At 36.9% G+C, this 19,185-nt stretch overlaps 1 long non-coding RNA gene across 1 annotated transcript in view; it reads left to right on the plus strand.

Moving 5' to 3' along the window:
- LOC309673386 overlaps positions 1–13,371 on the plus strand; it is a 77,831-nt gene extending 64,460 nt beyond the window's left edge. The window contains exon 3 of the long non-coding RNA XR_014269307.1: positions 13,190–13,371. This is a non-coding gene — a long non-coding RNA (uncharacterized lncRNA). The remainder of the gene's footprint in view (positions 1–13,189) is intronic.
- The last annotated feature ends 5,814 nt before the right edge of the window (positions 13,372–19,185 follow it).

Raw genomic sequence — 19,185 nt, forward strand, 5'->3', positions numbered from 1 at the left:
GTCTGAGCCAGGTTACTATTACTATTCACCCTGAGGTTTTGAGGATTTCTTTATTTATTTCTGTATTTTAATAATCTTTTCCCCCCATAATATATTCAAATACACTTTTGGGGGGCTAAGTTTTCTGATGTACAAAGCAGGGTATAACCCTTCAGTCTTCACTGAGTTTATGTGCAAACAAGATTCCTATTAATTTCAGTGGGATTTTTGCTTGATTAAGGACTAAAGATTTCAGGATTCCATCCCCCCAGCCTCAGAAAACATCAAGTAAAATGTTTATTGCAATTATGCTAGAAATAAAGCCTGTAGGTAATAAACTATCACAAGCACTGATAAATCACAGAACTAGAGTAAAGCATTTGAATAGATCAGGAGACACTTAAATAAGAATTAGATGTTGTGTGTATGAGCCCCGGAGTCACCAGCAGTATTTTCCTTTCGTCAGATAGTGCTACAATTGATTGTTTTGAAGGTCTTCTAGCTTTATGATACAAATGAGAAATTTTACACAAACAGTTATGCCTAAATTTAAGAGACACAGGACATGAAAATTTGACACTGAAGGATGGTATAATTTTTGTTGCTTGTAAAATATCTTACTTGCGTAATTATTGATATGACACAAAATAGATAATAAAGACATTTCCAAGGTAAGTTACACCCTTGTTAAAGCACAAACCCCAAGTTTTGTTAATTATTCCAGAATTCTATTGCAGAACACACTTCCAAATACTAGAGATTAAATCCCAGAAGACATTTTAAAAAATATTTGTCATTTTCCTTATTGTGTGGTGGAGAAATCTTCAAAATACTGACACAAAACCAAGGAAACACTGAAATTTTGCCTTGTGATTTAAATCTCTGCTGTGGGGGAAATAAATATCAGGAAAAATGTTGGTTTACTGTTCCTGTGTGTACACAGCTAGACACAAAACGTTTTATCTGAACACTTATGCCCATATTAGTCGTGAGTAGAAACTTGTTACGCAAATGATGGACCTATTCAGGTCAAGGAGTGATTTCATGGAACATGAAACATGGACAACTTGGCCTGTGCAATGCAGATTGAATCTGGGTTGGAGTCTCATTTCTTCATGTAACATGTACTACTTTCATCTATCATCAGATACCTTAAATCAGCTCGGAATTAATGCAGTAAAGTACCTTAAGGCAAAGACTAAGGCTTCCCAATGCTTTAAGCTTGGGAATTGTCCATTTGAATACTGCGTGACAGTTGATGCTTTAGCTCATATATAAGACAATGACTGATCATAGCTTGAAGTAGCACTCAGCTCCGGTAAGGGCTGCAGAATCAGGTCCTCTGTTATTGGCAACAAAAAATGGAAAAAGAGGAGTGGGTTTTGATTTCAGTTATGTGCATAGAAATCTCAGTAATTCTATTTAATTTAGAGAAGTCACTCCAGATTTACACCAGTGCTACTGAAAATCAAAATCTGGCCCATTGTCTTAGCAAAATACACCAAGTCAATATCAGTTCATTACAGAGAGGGAGAGAGAAAGGGAATGAGAGAGAAAACAAGGATTTCGTTAGCAATGCATTCTGTAGTATAAAAGATAAAAAGGAATATCCAATTAACACACCACTATAATTGCTTGCAGACATTCTTTTTTATTTAAAGATGAAATAGCTAAGAGTTCTCATCAAAACTAGGGTCACAGCCTACATATTAAATGAAAGAAATTGATTGGGCTTTATTACACCCTGACTACTGCAAATGTGCCTCAATCACTGATTGCTATAAATTTATTCTTATAAACTACTAATTGCCCAAGTCATAATGGTAACAATGGTATAATGAAATTATCTTGATCAAGCTGATGCACAAATTTTGCTTGACAACATGAGCAGTGTGAGAAAAAAGGAAAGAAGACATGCATACAAATACATAATGTTTCATTAAAATTAAAACCAATGTTAAAACAACTGTTCTCTGAAGTATACAAAGTTCTGTATTAGAAGGGCTTCCTTTAGAAAAATCATTTAAGAAGACAGGCATTTACATTTATAATAAAATGATCTTGCATTTTTTATTTGTCTTGAAAATTAATGACTTACTTAATCACATTTGATCAAAGGAGATAAGTTGATGTAGTCATGTGTTTCTGATTGCATTAAGCCTGATCCAGAGTGGCATGATGGATATTTAATAGTCTTGCTGTCCCTCTATATCTTGTCACCATTTCTTGATATGCATGGATACTGTAGAGCACAGTACAGCACAAAACTGTATTTTTAATAGAACAGACCAAGTTTAGAAAAAAAGAAATTCTGTTGGAGCTTACGTGGTGGAGCTTTTAGAAGTAGGTTATCCACCATGCAAATATTTTTCTTTAAAAGACAAAAACCTCACTTAACTCTCTACATAGCTTGAATAATTTTCTCCTTTTAAAAACACATTTTGCTTCTGTGCTGCCTATATTAAAAGATATTGCTATAATAGGTTTCAAGGATGAGGCAGAGAGAAAGTATGTAGAAACAAAGATAGCCATCCAGAAAATGTAGGAAATTTCTAGAAGCTGGAATGCAGAGCATTGCGTAAAATGCGAAAATTGGTGCTATTTATATTCAGCTAATAGCTGTTTCTACAAGTGTCAGCTGAGCCATTCAGAGGGAATGTTGGTATGGATGAGAAATTATTTCTGAGTAGTTCAAATGTAGTCCCAACTGTTTCAGAATTAATCTCACCAAAAATTTTATTTAAATTCATGCCTAATTCTTTCTCACTAGAGTATTTCATCAGGATGAAAATCATCTTTTTTTTTTTTTTTTTCCATGAGCGCATCTTGCTCTGCTCTCTCAGAACATAGGTCCAAACTTTTATACGAGGGTATAATATTTCCCTTCTTGAAAATAAATTGCTCCTAAAATTAGTCTAGTTGACACAATCCTATAGGAACGTAAAAAACTCGGAGAAAACCAAGCTGGAAGGGTTTCAGGAGGCCCTTTATCTTAGCCAGCAGCCCCCACCCAAGCTGGGCACTGTATTCGATAGGCTGCCCCACATTTTAAGTCTGTAACTATTGCAGTCTCCCGGTTGTCCTGTTGCCAGAGAGCTTTTTGCTAATGGCTAACCTAAATCCTTTTTGCTACAGTTTATACTTAGTGTATGCTTATTCCACACGTAAGGACCGCGGGAGATGGTTGACTCCTTTGGTCTTTGCAGTACCTTTTACACCGGGATATCTGTGACTCTGCCTCGCCCCTCTTCTTTACACCCCCCCGCTCTTCCCGCTTCCTTCGTGTTGGCTTTTAAGCCCTGTATGCACACAGAGACAATGCGAAGGAATTTAAGACAGAAAAATCAAAAATGTCAGCCTCGTAGGGATAAGTTATCTCGAGGAGAGCACCCCAGGCACAGCCACTTTTCCACCCCTGCCGGGGGAGCGGGCAGGCGGCTGCCCGGGGCTGGTCCCGTTGGAGGCGCGCTGCGGTAAACGGCATCACCTGTGCCGCTGTGCAGCACCGCCCCCTCGGGCCGCTGCCAGCCGCCACCTGCCGCACCTCTACCTGGAAGCTTCGCGAAGCCTCGCGGCGCCTGAGGGCGGCCCGGCGCGAGGGGAGGTCGCGAGCCCCCCGCCCCAACGGTCGCCTGTCCGCCCCAACGGTCAGTCAGCGGCTGAGCGGTGCCCGCTCCTAACGCTGCGCCCCTTCTGCCGCCAGCCCTGAGGTAGGTGCAGAGCCCGTTGGCAGATCGCAGACAGGTAAAAGATAAGATGTTAAACAAATGTAATGTTTGGGAGTGAAGGAACAAGTATCTCGCTTTTATTTTTTATTTCTGTGTGTGTGTTTCACCCACATCCCAGTTTAGGGCTTTCTCTACCTTTCAGTCAGGGTTTCCTGAATACATGGCTTCCACTGGTCTTCACTTAGCTGATTTCTCACGTGTTGGTGGTGGCTCTTTGGAAAACCATAACTCAGTTCTTGTACTAACCTAGAATTTATCAATTTAAAATGTTTTTTTTTGCCTGTGAACATTCAGCCACTGGGAGTTTCTGTAATAGAAGTACCTACTTTTTTGCCCTGTTTGTCCATCTCCATCCACCTTGTATTAACTGAATAAAAAGCCTTCACCAGCTGTTATGACCTTTCCTGTAAGACAGGTGCATTAACTTGCTACCCTGCAGGGCTTGATTGGAAGCAGGTTTGCAGGATTGCCTGGATTTCTCTTTCTTGCCGGTTGATTTGGTTTGTTTATTTGTTTTTCTCCATGAGTAAAATAGTTACGTGTAACATTTTGGGGCAAAATATTATTCAAATCATCGATGCAATAAATTTATTGTAATTCTGTGACACTAATTCTATTCAAACTAAGTGTGCAGTAATAACTAGTAAGATCTTACTGAGTCATATTCCTGTGTTTAGTGAAGTATTGGGATTCTGCTGTGGTGTTAATGCAGTTGTGGATAGGTTTGGTTTGTTTGTTTCATGAAAAACAACCCTGTGATTTTTAGCACACAAACCCTTGGATTACTCTTCTTGGCTCCGCAGTAGGGAGATCAAGAATTATAGAACAGGGAAATTAAAAATAATTTCTGTCACTACGTACATATGGTTTCATATGTATTGGTGAGACAGCCTGTAGGTAACTGTCTTCAGGTTACACGTTCCATGTGTATATGTAATGCCAACATGTTCACATTAGATCAGATTTTGTGTTTTCCATCATAAGCATTCTGCAGTTACGTGAACAAGGGATGCTAAGAAATTTAAGTACTGTGAATATTGATAATTACTATATGCTATTTGCTTTCATTTTATTATTATTTTGCTTTAGATTGCTTTAGTATTGCTATTTAGTCCAAGTGGATGAAATTGCTTTAGTGTTTTCTTAAACACTGTTCGATGGGACTTCCTGAAAGAGACACATTTTCACCCGTGGAAGGCAATTTTTTAATTTCTTTTGTTCCATTGGCTTTTTCCTTTTAACGATGTTGCTGATTTTAGTTGCTTTTTTCTGGTTGACTTGTCCTATGAGCAGCTAGCATTTTGAAAGGTATGTGGGTATGTTTATAGATTCAGGCTATGTATGACAGAGAAACTGGCTTGTACAGGACATAGCTGGCCTAAAAATGACAAATCTCAGAGCTGATGTCAGAGAACAAGCAACAATTTAACAATACTTACGAGAGAATGGTGGGGGTGTTTCTGAAATGTTAAAATTAGGATTTTAATCTGTTATCTACTGAGAAGAGTGAGAAAGTTCCTTAATACTATTAATATGGTCAATGAATGAGACCTGGAATGCTATGCTGTGTGATATTACCATTATATCTGGAATTTGTAGAACAAGAGTGCAAAAGTTGGGTTTTCAAAATGGTCTGTTCATATAATGCTGTAACACTTGTTCTCTTACTCATCTATTCCTTTATCCATCCATCTCTGTATCTATCGCGAAATGACAATCCTAACTTACTTTAAACTCTCCAAAGGTATATTCTTAAATTTTAATGTTGGAAAAGCTTTATGATGACTAGTACTTCGGCTTAATGTGGTATAGCTTCTGACAGCTGCCGCTGTAAGAAAAGCAAAGGATGACTGCATTACTGTCAGTTTCTGTCAGATTCTGGTTGCCAAACTCTTGCAGGGATGATGACAGTGAACCAAACAAGAGTGACAAAAGGAGTAAAAGCTGTGATTTTGAATAAGGACGAGTGGACACTTGAATTGCATTTTGTTTGTGGTGTTCATTCTGTTCTACATGTGGATTGCTGTGTGGCATGGTGCTTGCTCCCACTTTTTAAATTATTTGCTCTTGAAGACTTGTACCTGCTTTTGGCACTCAAAAATAAAAAACAACAGTGGACAAGCACAGAGTAGGTAAGAGTTTGAACAGAAGAATAGCTGTAATTGTGGAATGTACTTGAAGGAGAAGGCAATCTCAGAGGTGTGACCCCCAAGTACGCTGAAACCTGCCTGGGCAGCAGTTTGCAGCTGTAGGGGCAATGAAAATGTGACCTTATTTTCAAGCCAAATAAAACTGGGGGGCATATATTAAATTAATAAACTATATCCTCATGAAACGCCACTTAATTTTCTTTTTCAAGCTAATTTCTGTATCTTCATTTATCCAAAGATTGTTTCCTAGGTGAGTTTCTGAATAAAAGAGGTGGTATACTTCTGTGCGTTAGATAGACCGATAGCTGCAAGTGCCATTTAAACACAGGACCATTATCTGTCTTGTTTGATTTATTTCCAAACTTTCCCACTCTTCAATGACAAAGTAGCAGAGCAAAGGCATAGAAACAACCTGTTTTTACATATTATTACTTTTTTTGTAGTGAAGTATAATAGTATGATGCCACCTCAGTTTGCAACTAACTGCAAACTTGTCTAAGTGCCAGTGATTGGCAAGATTAAGGGTGTACCTGAGACTTTGCCTGGATCCTGGTGACAGAGGTCCAAAGGAAGCAGTGAACTTTCCTTGCCTGATTGTATTTCCCTGCTTTCCCTGGTGTCTTCTACTTCCTGTCCTTTCCATCTGTTCTTGACTGTACAGCTGTAATGAATGGGAGATAATGACGTGTATATATATTGTTGACTTGGGACCTAAACCAGCTTTTGCTGTGCTTACTTGCTATGTAAGGTTTCTGCAATGGTTGGTGGGTTTCTGTAATTGACAGAAATACAGTTAAGCTACAAAAAAGCTCTATGCCTAGCGTTAACCATTTTATGAATAGATAAGCCAGGAGAGAGTAAGTGGGAATGAAAATAAATCAGTGGGTAAGTGCTGCGACTAGTAATAAGAAACAAATACTTTTTTGATTGTTATTTCCCATATTATCCACGCTAAGACGACACTACTGGTTCAGTACTCTATCAAATGTTACTGAGGGTTGGTACCAATGGCCTGTTCGCTAAACTTATATAAGAATATTACTAGATTAAATACACTGTATGTTTTCTATTTTATGTTATTGTTCTTCAAAGCTGAGATGCACTACTTCCTACATATTCTCTGGTATTGTCAGCTGAAAAGTGCTCTAGCAGTCACAGGAGAGAATACTGTGACAGACTGCAAGAGTGTTATGTTTCAAGTTCCATTAGGAATGAGCTGTTTTAAAAATTATTTTGACTGTGGTATTTAAAATTCTGGGAAGTGTATTTTTCAAAGGGCCTTGTACTGGAATATAATAAAAGACTTGTTTAGTTTGCTTACTAAGTTTGCTCAGTTTTGAACTAGAGAGAATTTTGTAATGCTGAAAGTGGAGCCTCTAGGTGAACCACAAGTCTGATCCAGCTTGATGATGTCTGTGTTCCTAGTTCTAGAGCAGCATTCAAATATCTTTAAAAGCAGGGATTTACTGAGAATATTTCTTTTTGTTTATTCTAGGAAAAACAAAACTATTGCTTTTCCCGGTATGTACTTTTTTTGAGCAATGTAGTTTCAGAGTGTTGGTTTTGTATTCCTAGGAAGGATACATGTAGTGCTGGCTGAGTTCCATGGAAACCCTGCCTATGCTGTACTCTTTTAAGACCAATTTTGGTTTATCAGAGGTCAGAATTTGCAATCAAAGCCTGACTGCATACAACAGAAAGATGATCCTTCTACAGTCTTCCTTAACCATGATATTTACGCTTAGGTTTCTCTGTAGCAAGAAAAGCCTATGTGTGATGAGTGGTTAGTTTGTTTTATTTTACTCTCTTTGATTATTGTTGTCACAGAATAGCAGGTCAGAAGAGCTGTGCATTAGCCTCATCTGGATTTTTTTATATGATCTCATTGTCTTATAAATGAGTTATGTGCTTGTGTGATGGAGCTATGATGAACCTTTGTGATACGATTTTTAAAATCAGGCCATTAAATGTAGGGTACTATATGAATACAAAGCATGCTATGGGTATTATTTCAAAGATATATATTCTTACTTCTAAACTTTCTTCAAGCTTAAAATAGGTGATTCTAGTCCTAAAACAAGAGCACGATCAAAAGTCACATAGTAATTAACTCTTGGACACAATTCATTGGCATTAGAAGGGTATTCTTCTGTTGTTTTGTGATGCAGAACAAATGCTTCATTAATCAGAAACATACAACCTGATATTGAAAACCAATAAAATCAAGTGCTATGGCTTGACATTGCTGGGGACTGCACTTAATACACGTATTTCTTCATGAAACTTTCAGCGTATCTGGATTTTTCTTGAATGTGTGGGTTTTAGAAGACTTTTTAATAACCCAAGACTTGTGATAAGATAGAAAGACACCAAAGCTATCTTCAAAAACAGGAAAAGAGGGATGAGGATTTTCCTGTAAAACATCTAGACTTTTAATCTCTCACACAAATTGTGGCCATTATAGTCTCTTCAGTACTGTGGGCGAAAAATAAAGACAGCTATAAAAGGCCATAATGAGCTACATAAATGCTGGTTACATTTTTTTACTCTAGTGAAAATTCTCCATGTACACCAGTTCTGAATAGTTTGCTATCTCTTTTTCTGAAAGGGTGGGTGAAAAAATGAAACAGAGACATACCTTTCTTCCTATTAGTGGGGTAGATTTTGAGGAGCGGATCACTCGAGTAACTCAACTCCTTGGTTACCTTGCTATTAGCCCTGGGTTCTGAGCAGACAGGGTTTATGTATGATGCATCCTCTTTTTTTGTTTTGTTTTGTTTTTTTTTTTCCTTAGGCAAATAATTTCATTCATTGTATTTTGTGATTTCACAGTGCTTTGTAATGTTGGCCTGCATCACAATTTTAAGGAAAAAAAGAGTATAACTATCAAGGGGAAGAGTCTACATATTCTTCATTTGGAAAATTCTTAACACTGCTTATTTTTTCTTTCTGTATCAAACATTAACATATCTGGACCTGAAGTACTATTTGAGTGCTTTTTTGTTTTTGTTGCCATTGTTTTTTTAAATTGTTGATAATTAAGCCACTTTAGTGCTGCAGCTGAGAAAATTCTACTTTTAGTGTTGGGAGAAAAAAAAACTGAAACTGAACAAAAAGTCATAAGACCAGGCATCATAAATGAGCATTGGCCCAGAGCACTACAAAATTACATTATGTTGTTGTATGTTTTGTTGGTTGCCACTTTGCCATTTTGATGACTATCTTTTGAATATGTTACCATTCAAATATATCACCACAGCACAAACCATCATTTGAGACCTCCCTTGATGTTACCATCTGACTAATTCCTGTGTTCCTTTACTGTACTCTGTATACTTTCAAAGAGCAGATTGTTATTGCTATCACTGTCACATTGTTTTCCCTTTTTTTTTCCTGGCTAGAACAGTGGCAGAAACAGATTAGGTATAATGTTTTATAAGTGAATGTATGTTTAAGATATCTTATAAAATAAATATTTAAGCTTTCCATCTGTTTCAACAATCTGAATGTTTCTTTGGATATTTGTCACCTGAGTTCAAAAGATTTAAAACTCCAAAATATTGTCAGAAGCTTCTAGCAGTTTCTAAAATTTACTTTTGAAAATTTATTTGACCTGGAAGGGGAAATATTGCAAAGACAGTGCCAGTACTTCTATTTGCAAACCTTCTTTGTAATGTACAGGCCAACTCTTGAATAATAATAAATGGCTGAAACAAGAGCCAACCCAAACTTTAAGGGTTTGGGTTTTGAAAAATTCAATTCTAAACTTCAAAAAAAGTGCTGAAATTATAATATCTATTATCTTTCATTTAAAAAAGAAAAGAGTTGCACAGGGATATTTTTTTTTTATTTTAGTCTTCAAAAATTATTTAGGACAGAACTATGTAACAGTTCCTTTGAGCCTCAAACCCATTAGATGTGGGTCTAGGAATTTGGTTTGATGTATTTGGGAGGATGAGGCTATGGGTTGCAGAACCTGACTTGGTCAGAGTTAATTTTATTTAAAATTACAGCAAGCATCTTTCCAACTCAACTGGCTGCTGCTCTTGCCTTTCTTGAGAAAGTGTGAGATCACTCTTAAAAGGGCTGCTCTAAGAACATTTTATCTTAGGGATTGGTGGAATGCTTACCTTAAAGGTAGTTGTCAGACCTAATATTTCAGTTGACTCAGAACCTAGAGATATGTGATCTTTGCTGTCATTAGAATCATAGAATCATGTCATTGTCTACATTGGAAAAGACCTTTAAGATCATGAAGTCCAACCATCAACCTAACTCTGCCAAAGCCACTGCTAAACTATGTCCCTAAGAACCATGTCTACCTGTCTTTTTAATACCTCCAGGGATGGGGACTCTGCCAGTTCCCTGGGCAGCCTGTTCCAATGCTTAACAACCCTTTCTGTGAAGAACTTTTTCCTAATATCCATCCTAAACCTCCCCTGGCATAGCTTGAGGCCATTTCCTCTTGTTCTGCTGCTTGTTATTTGGGAGAAGAGACCGACACCCACCTCTCTACAGCCTCCTTTCAGGTAGTTGTAGAGAGCAATAAGGTCTTCCCTCAGCCTCCTTTTGTCCAGGCTAAACAACCCCAGTTCCCTCAGCCACTCCTCATAAGACTTCTGCTCCAGACCCCTCGCTAGCTTTGTTGCCCTTCTCTGAACACGCTCTAGCACCTCAATGTCTTTCTTGTAGTGAGGGGCCCAAAACTGAATACAGTACTCGAGGTGGGGCCTTACCAGTGCTGAGTACAGGGGAATGATCACTTCCCTTAGTTCGGTTATTAGTTATTAGATTAGTTCAGTTATCTCTCTGCAGAACAGAATACTGAGCTTTATGGAGAGAGAGGAGCTTCTACTCCTTTGTGAAGATTTTTAAAATGTATTGGAGGAGTTATTTCTTTGGACTTGATAGATAGGTTGTCTGAAAAATTCCTTATGTAATAATTGGAATGGATAACTTTTAGGTGAGATTTCATACTTGAGATTTCCTACTGAAAGGTAAAGAGAACTCTGAAACTCTAGACCAAGTTGCTGTAAAACCTAGAAGAAAGTGTATGGTTTATAAAGAGTTGTGCAGGTGCTTCTTATAGAACCCCACTGCAAGGAAGTTACAAAAAGAAGTGGAGTAAAAAGTATATGCCAAACACTAGAAAAGCATTTTCATTTGTACCATATAGTGATAGGATGCATTTTTTTTAAAAAAGGGGGAGGTAGAAAATATGAAAAGAGAACTGGAGTATTCTATGACTAAATGAAATTTAAGGGGAGAATGGCTCATTGAAACGGAATGGCCAAAAGGCAAGATTTGTTAATTTTATTGGTGTATGTTGCAAATTTTAATAGAGCATTGGTATCGTGATTAGTCATGATGATTCTTTTTTCTATCGTAGTGTCTATTCTAGCAGCCTCAGTATTAACACCATCTCTGATTCCTAAATGACATATTCACTTCAGTTCATCAGCACAAAGTTCTAGGATGAAACTGGACTCATTTCACTCAATTCTTAGAGAATCTTGAGCTCGATTTGTATGTCTAGCTCTTAGACGTCTGAACTCTGATCTGCTCTCACCAGCTTGAGAATCTGTAAAGACTGTTACCAGCTCAACTGTCCCCAGGGGGAATATCTGTTACATCCTTTGTCTTAAATAGTCACGCCTTTGCAGAGAACTTCACGAGCAAGCAGTTTTGTTCTTTATACTGTGATCTGTCCCTCCATCCTCTTAATCTCTCTCAATGCTGAACCAAGTCATCATGTGCTTCAACAGTTTTAACAGTTCATAAATTATAGACAATAAAATGCCTTGCATTTTCCCACCCACCCATTTGCCCCCTTTGTGTCCTTCGTTGCCTTCATGTTCTGTTCTTTGCTTCCTTCTGCATAGACATCTCTGTCTCAGTGGGTTTTATTTCTGTTTTTCAGGCTTTGACTCTTCAGTGTGCAAATTTCACTAAGCTGAACCTCTGTAGGGCTGACTCAGCATTCAGTGTCATTTGTCAATTTCATTGATCACTCTCTCACCAACAGTATGCAGGGAGACTTGCAGAGTCAGCAGCTAGCAACTGGCCTTTTCTAGGATTATACTGTAAGAACCTCCAAATTAAAAATAAAGAGCTTTCTGATTTCTCTGCAGTGGGACTTTCAAAATGAATTAAAAAAAGTCTCTCAACCCTCTTGCTTCATTCAACTGTAATTTTTCTTATTAATTCCTTCTCATTTTCCAAAAGATGACTCTCCTGTGGAAAAGGAAATTGTGCTTCACATGTTTAAATAATTTTACATTTTATTCTATTTCTTGTTATAACTCTACATCTATACGAGTCAAACAAGAAAGCACTTCACATACTACAGTATGTCCCAGCTTCAATTTTCAGAGGGGCATGATCTAAATTTAAAGATGTCTTTTCACCTCTCTCTTCCCCCCACCCCATGCCCTTCTTCTACTTGTGTCATCTCTGTAATCCATACAGGGGAGTGCGTGTTTGAGAGGGAGAACTAATGGTTGAGTTGGGGATAAATATGGTTCCTCCTCAACTATCTAACAAAGAAACTATTTTATTTCAATTGAAGAAAAACTTCATAGCATTTTAACTGCTACAAATTCTCCCTAGACTGAATCTATTCTCTTAGAAGATCCAAATTTTTTAAAGCATAAAGTCTTTCCTAAATAGCTCTTCAATGAGTATTTCCATGGGAGCTGGGTTGAACAGACATTTCCCTGCCTCTGTGTCCCTTCGTTCTCTCCCAGATATGTGCTCTAGACTCTTTATGTCTTTGTCAGGAAGCAGATCTGCAGATTCTCCATGAAAATGTCATCATTTTGTTACAGACAAAGGAGCTAAAGATTTGCACAAGGGACAGTCATCTATCTGTATCTTATATTTTCACTTCCTGAATACTACTGCACCAACAATTCTTTGTGAAGAAAATGCAATTGGTTGTAGACAGGACATAGACCCTGTGCGTTCCCTTCTTTTCCCCATTTAGTGACTCTTTTGCTATTTAATGGGTCTCACACATGAAAAGGGGTGGAGTTAAGATCTGGGATTGTGCGAGCGTTATTTGTATGCCTGATTTTGTACAATGTAGTGATAAATCAGAAAATGTATTCCATTGCCATCCTTGGCAATGATATTTTAAATTATTTAAATGCTCACTTAGAGTAATTTGCAGTGGTGTTCTCTCTGAGAAGACATCACAAGCCCCAAGACTGGAACCCTTTCTTCAGGGATTTGAATGTAAACATAATTGTTTTCACTACTGAATTAAACAGTCATGAAGTTTCTGTACTTCGTGGATGATCAAAATACCTTTCTCTCCTTCCTTTTCTTCAGAACTCTTTTGGACGATCATCCTGGCATGATCGATAAAAGTGGTGATCACAGAACCATAGAATGGTTTAGAGTTGGAAAGGACCTTGAAGATCATCGAGTTTCAATCCCCCTGCAATAGACAGGGACGCTTCAGACTAGACCAGGTTGATACTGCAGCTGTTGTGGAAGATGACTTAGTTGAAGTGGTTGCTCTAGTAACAAATGAGTAAAGGAGTTGTATAGGGTGTAGCATCTCACTGAATTTGCTGACTGAAATCTAAACTCCTTTCCTTCCAAATTGAAATAGTTTGCAATATAAAAATAGTTTGCAATATAAAAATAAAAAGAAAAGTTAATTTTGGTTTAAAGATGTAAAAAACCACCTTTCACTCTATAATGTTGATCATCAGTATTTGCAAAGAAAAGGAACACAGGCACAGGGAAATGTTACTGTGTTATTTAGTTTTTATACAAACCTCTAGCCACTGGCTCTTTTTAGTGTGGTTTTGGAAAGTTGGTTGTTTGGGTTTTTTTTATATAGCTTGTCTGTGATGCTCTTTACCTAAGCAATAACATGCGATCATGTTCCAAGGTGCCTACACCTCTACAAGATTTAAATAACGTTTAATCTACATTTTGAAGGTTTGTACATCCCCTTTTGTCATTGTGCTTCTACATATCACAAAAATAGAAATGTAACAACAGTAATAATTATATAATTTCACTCTTCCAAATGGCAAGGAAAACTAGTTATTAAAAGTTGCTATATATATTAAACAACAACAAAAAAAAAAACAACCCAAACTTTTTTTTTTTTTTTCCTCTGTTTTGTGTCTCGGCAGACTCTGGAAGGAAAGATAGGGAAAAAGCAAAACTGAATGTTGATAGTAATCAGGATAGCTGTCAGGATCCTGAACTCCAAGTCTGAAGTTCATATACAAAATATAGCTCCTATAAAACTCTTTGTTTACCTCAGGTCAGTACATGTCAGAACCTAGCACCTTTGGGAAGCTGAGGTCACAGGTGAAATTTGAAGGGAGTTATGGTGCTCAGTCTGTATAAAAATAATGCTATATACTACTCTGAGTTAAATGTGAGGTCGCTTTGTCACAAAACAGGACGGTTATAACTAATATTTTCTTGCTGAAGTTCCAAATTAAGACATGGATTTTCTTTTTTAATAGTGAAAATAGTCCTCTTGAATTCATGGAAAAACAAAACAGGTATTTGAAATGCGAATCAGGGAGTCCAGTAATTATTTTTCCCAAACTTAGCCTCTTTGTGAGAGACTTTATAGGTACTTGTTTCCCAGGTGAATTCTACAGTATTTTATTCAAGCTGTTGAAGGTTTTTGTGTATTTAGTTTGTCATTTGCTGTGTATTCCTGTGACAATATTTCTTTCACTAAATGAGTGTCCTAATCAGAAAAAATATTTGATGTAATGTCCAAATTATTGATGTTTGTTTACTCACCAGAATAGAGCAAGATGTCTCCTTGATTATACATCTAATGTTACTATTTTCATAAACCCCATCTCTATACCTTTCCTGAATGATAAACGGACATTCCTGCTGTGTGATTATGACTTAAAGTTGTAGTGAGTTGTTTTTTTGAGCTAGGGGGCAGAGGAGGAATATTTGGGTTTTCTACTGCTGTTAAAAATGAATGAAAATGCAAAATTATGTGTTCCAAATATTGTTGGTTTTGTGAATGACTTTCTGCTAAGGAAAAGTTAGCACAGCTCCTAAGTGCTAAATTAAAAGTAAACTTACCTTCAGTTTAACAAGATGACTTGATCTCTTTCATACAACTTTGGCTTTATGCGCTATGCGTATTATACATCCATGCCTTAAGCTCTTAGGCATTCAATGTTGTCTGAGTCAGATTAGAATCTGACACGAGAGTCACAGAAACAAGAAAATCATCTTTTACAATAATTTACTAAATGTGACTTATAATATATGATTCATTGTATAGGGCCAGATTATGGCCAGATCTTGCGAATACCAAACAACAAGTAGAACTGAAGTGTCTACAAGGAAAAGGTCATAGGAAAAAGGACACCTTTGGGAGAGCCAATGTAGGGGAAAAAAAAACAACAACCAAACGAAAAACATAAACCCAAAACACCTCACAGTTTTAGCTTCTTTCTTTCTTGTGCCTCTGCCCCCCTTGCAAAATCAAATTAAAAAAATGGTTAAAATGACACTAATGTAGTTTGGCCATGAATAGCACAGAAGGTAAGAATAAGGATTCCAACAGAAATTATACGCTTCATGAATTCAGGCTTGGCTGATGAAACTAAAGAACCTGTGGTACCCATGAGAAACTCTCTTTAGGGGTTGTGGTCTTTAGCTTTTTTCTTTAGATGTTTCTCTACAATTCTGATGCATTCAGGACTGAGATTAGTTTCTTTGCCATATTAAGTACTCATTGCAGCTGGGTGGAAGGAAGAAGTATTGCTGAGCTGTAGAAACTGGATGAGGCATGTGCCTTTTGTTGGTCCCTTGCTTATGCTGTCTTTGCACTTTTACTCTCCCTGCCCTTAGGAAACATGCCTTCTGTCATCTTTGGGAATTTTTGCACTTCTAGCAGTAGATTGTCAGTTGCCTTTCTTGTTTTATGAATCTAATGTCCCTACATACTAAAATCTCAGGGAAATGACAGATAATCTCTCAACCATGAAGAGAGTCCTTCCATCTGCGTGCTGTGATCTCAAAAGCAGATCCATCCGCACAGAAGCCTTCAGAGAACAACTGTGATAAAACTCTTCCAAGAACACAAAAAATTACATAATATACACGTTTTATTCCATAAATGTTTGCATTAGGTTTGAATGTTTAGTAAACTTTTTCTAGTTGCCTTTGTTTACAGTAAGACATTTACTCTGCTTTTTTCCTTTTTCTTTTTTTTTTTAAATAATTTAATTAGCTGTCAGAACTGAAAGCATGAAATGTTTGTGCTGCAAGGTTTGATTGCTTTTTAAGTAATAAGACTGGATCTTAGAACTAGTGTTCTTTTGAATAACAAGTACTAATGCAAAACAGAGACAACAGCTAAGTTATAATGTTAATATTAGGAACTTCAAGGGAGCAGAAATTTATCTGAGTTCCACACAGAGTTCAGTCCCCAGCTTTGTCCCACTGAAATGAGTGCCCAAAAGTACCGAGAGCCATCCCAGATGTATACCACACGGTCTGCTGTGTTACTACAATGGCCCCTTCTAATAATGAGTGGTAGGCCTTTCAAAGCTTGATATAATGATATCCTGAGATATAAGCATAGAGGGAAATGAAAGAAGGTGGCCACTGTAACATGGAGACTGCAAGGACAGTATAGTGTGACAGTGGTAAGAAATGGTCAGCGAGAATAAGCAGAAAATACAGTTGGAAGGTATTGCGCAACAACGTTGCTCTTAGTTGTTGCAGGCTTTTCTGTGCTGAATGGTTCACATCTCGTTTTCCATGACAGACTGGCAGCTGCAAGAGATCTCTAAGGTTATTTTGGGCTCCAGATTCAAAGACATAGTTCACCATTGTCTCAATCCAAATTTATTAAGTATAAAACTGGAAGAATGCAGTGATAGCTAGAACTGCAGCCTGTGGTACAGGGTGAATGACTAGATGAGAATCTTATATACTATGTTAACTCGTTGGTTTTGGCTAAGTGATTCATGTCAAATGTTGCCATTTTAATGGAAGTCTGAAAAAGCTACGGAAGAATGATTTCTGACAAATTATTTCGAACAAGCGAGAAAAAAAGTCACAAAATCCCATGGTTAACAAAGAGGAATATTTGTCTAAATGACTGAAATGAATTTGGGATTTTCAAAGCCACAGGCAGTTTGCTTGTCTTAATCCCATTAGAGCAGAGCTCAGCCTAATAAAGAATAAAGCAGCAATAGAAAGGAGAGCAAGTAGCATCATGTTTTGCAGGTCAGTTTTTTTACTCATAAGCAGTGAGTGAATTCAATAGTGGAAAATGGAAAGAGGAAGTATGTCTAATCAGATCTGGACACTGTGGTTCTCCACTTTACTGTTTGAGTAAGATGTCTTCCTCAGCTCTTGAATTTGCAAATGCCAGTCACTTTTTGGGCATGACCAACACTTGCATGATGAGAAGGAATTTCAAAGAGATTTACAGTCCTATTACATGTTCTCTCTCATATGGGCTATAAAATAAGTAAAGCCTAAATACGAATCTTAAAAACATGTCAGTTAGTGTCTTTGATTAGTAGAGAAACTTGCGGTCTTGTATGGACCTGTCTTTTTTCTTAAAATCGTTAAATGTGCAATACAGTACTTTGTAGCAGTTTAGACTGTAAGAATTGGACTCCTACAAAGCTGGGTGTTCTCATTGACTTGAAGGCTCTGAAAGCATCCTCTTTCATGACAGCAAAATAAATGTGGAGTTCAAACAAAACTGTATTAGGGCTCAATTTTTTTTTTTCATTTTCTTTCTTGCCATGCGTAAGGCATGCAGGATTGAGACAATAATTCATGCGTAAGATCTTCCCTTTCTCTTTCATGAGTTGCAGTGACAGAGACCATGATGTCTGTGAGTGGGTAAAATGACTATCAGTGTTACAAAACTAAACCTATACACCTAAGCGTGGATTTTTGGTTGATTTCTTAATGCAAAGTAATTTCTTGATACAAAGTCACTGAATACCTCTAAATAATATTTAAATAGTCCATTAATATTATGGAGAGTTAAACAGAATTTTAAATGCTGCTGATCTTACAAATTTAAATAATAATATTTTAAAAAAATCTGCTGACACAAATGTTTTGGAAACAAACCTATGTAAAGGAGCAGTTAACCCAGAACTATTGTGAGAGATATTATATATTGTTTGACATACTTTCATATGAGCAAGCAGAAGTACCCCATCCTTTAGACTGTGGTAATGTGCCTTATTGTTAAATTCAATAGGAAAAGCTATTCATACTGTAGTATGATTGAAAAGAAAATTGAATCCTTTTGATGTTATAAATGTGTCTATTACTGCATGTACACACAAATTTTCCATGGAAATTATGGTGAAAGTAGTGATTCTCCTAGAAAAATGCATTAGTGTTGACATGTTCAATTTTAGCCACATCAGAATATAAATACCCTTTAACCATGGTCAAATTGTTGGGAACGTATATAGTGTATCTACATAAGTCAGTTGTCTGTCTAAAAATATACGTTCCTATAGTCCAGTTATGTTCTCTGTTTCAGCTGAAAGGAAAATTAAAAACAGCGACTCACACATATCACTGTTTTCTTACAATATTGTGTTTTTAAATATTTCAGTATGGGATGTATGTTTTATAGACCTGTTCATGATTACTGTTAGTTTTGAAAAACCACAATATACTTAACAGGATTTTGGTTATGAAGCAAATTGTATGTGAGTGGTTGACTGTCTGTTCACTTGCATGGCAATTGGTTCTGTGTATGTTCTTTGCATTGACAATTGAATTAAAAAAAAAAAAAAAGTGTGTCCAATAGCTAAAGATTTATGGTAGTGGCACTTTCAAAGTTTGCAGTTTGTCCAGGATCATAACTATAAAAGACAAATGTTTTTTTTTCTCTCTATGAAGCCTACTGTATGCTGTCAGCTAAAATTACACACTGTTTTAAAATGTATGTACTTTGTATATTAAGATACATTAAGTTATATGCATAATACAATAAGAACCAACCTGACATAAGCAAACATGGAAACATTACGTATACTGTTTTGTAATTATACAAAAGCACCAATGTTTTTAGGAGGTAAAACTTCATTTCTTCAGAGCTCACTTGGTATAGCTATGGCAGTAATACTTCCTGTTGTTTTAATCCATTGAAAAGTACACAATATATGTTGCTTGTTTGTTTTTTGGTTTGGGGGGATGGGGTTCAGGGAGGGGCAGGGTTCAGGCTTTGTGGCAAGAGTTTTAACTTGTAGAGTATTCTAGCTAACTTCATAAAATGATAGAAAACTAAAAGGGACCTTAGAAGGGCTTGCAGTTCCATGTTTATA

The sequence above is a fragment of the Vanellus vanellus genome (genome assembly GCF_965231255.1).
Source record: "Vanellus vanellus genome assembly, chromosome: 6".
In the NCBI taxonomy this organism is placed as follows: domain Eukaryota; kingdom Metazoa; phylum Chordata; class Aves; order Charadriiformes; family Charadriidae; genus Vanellus; species Vanellus vanellus.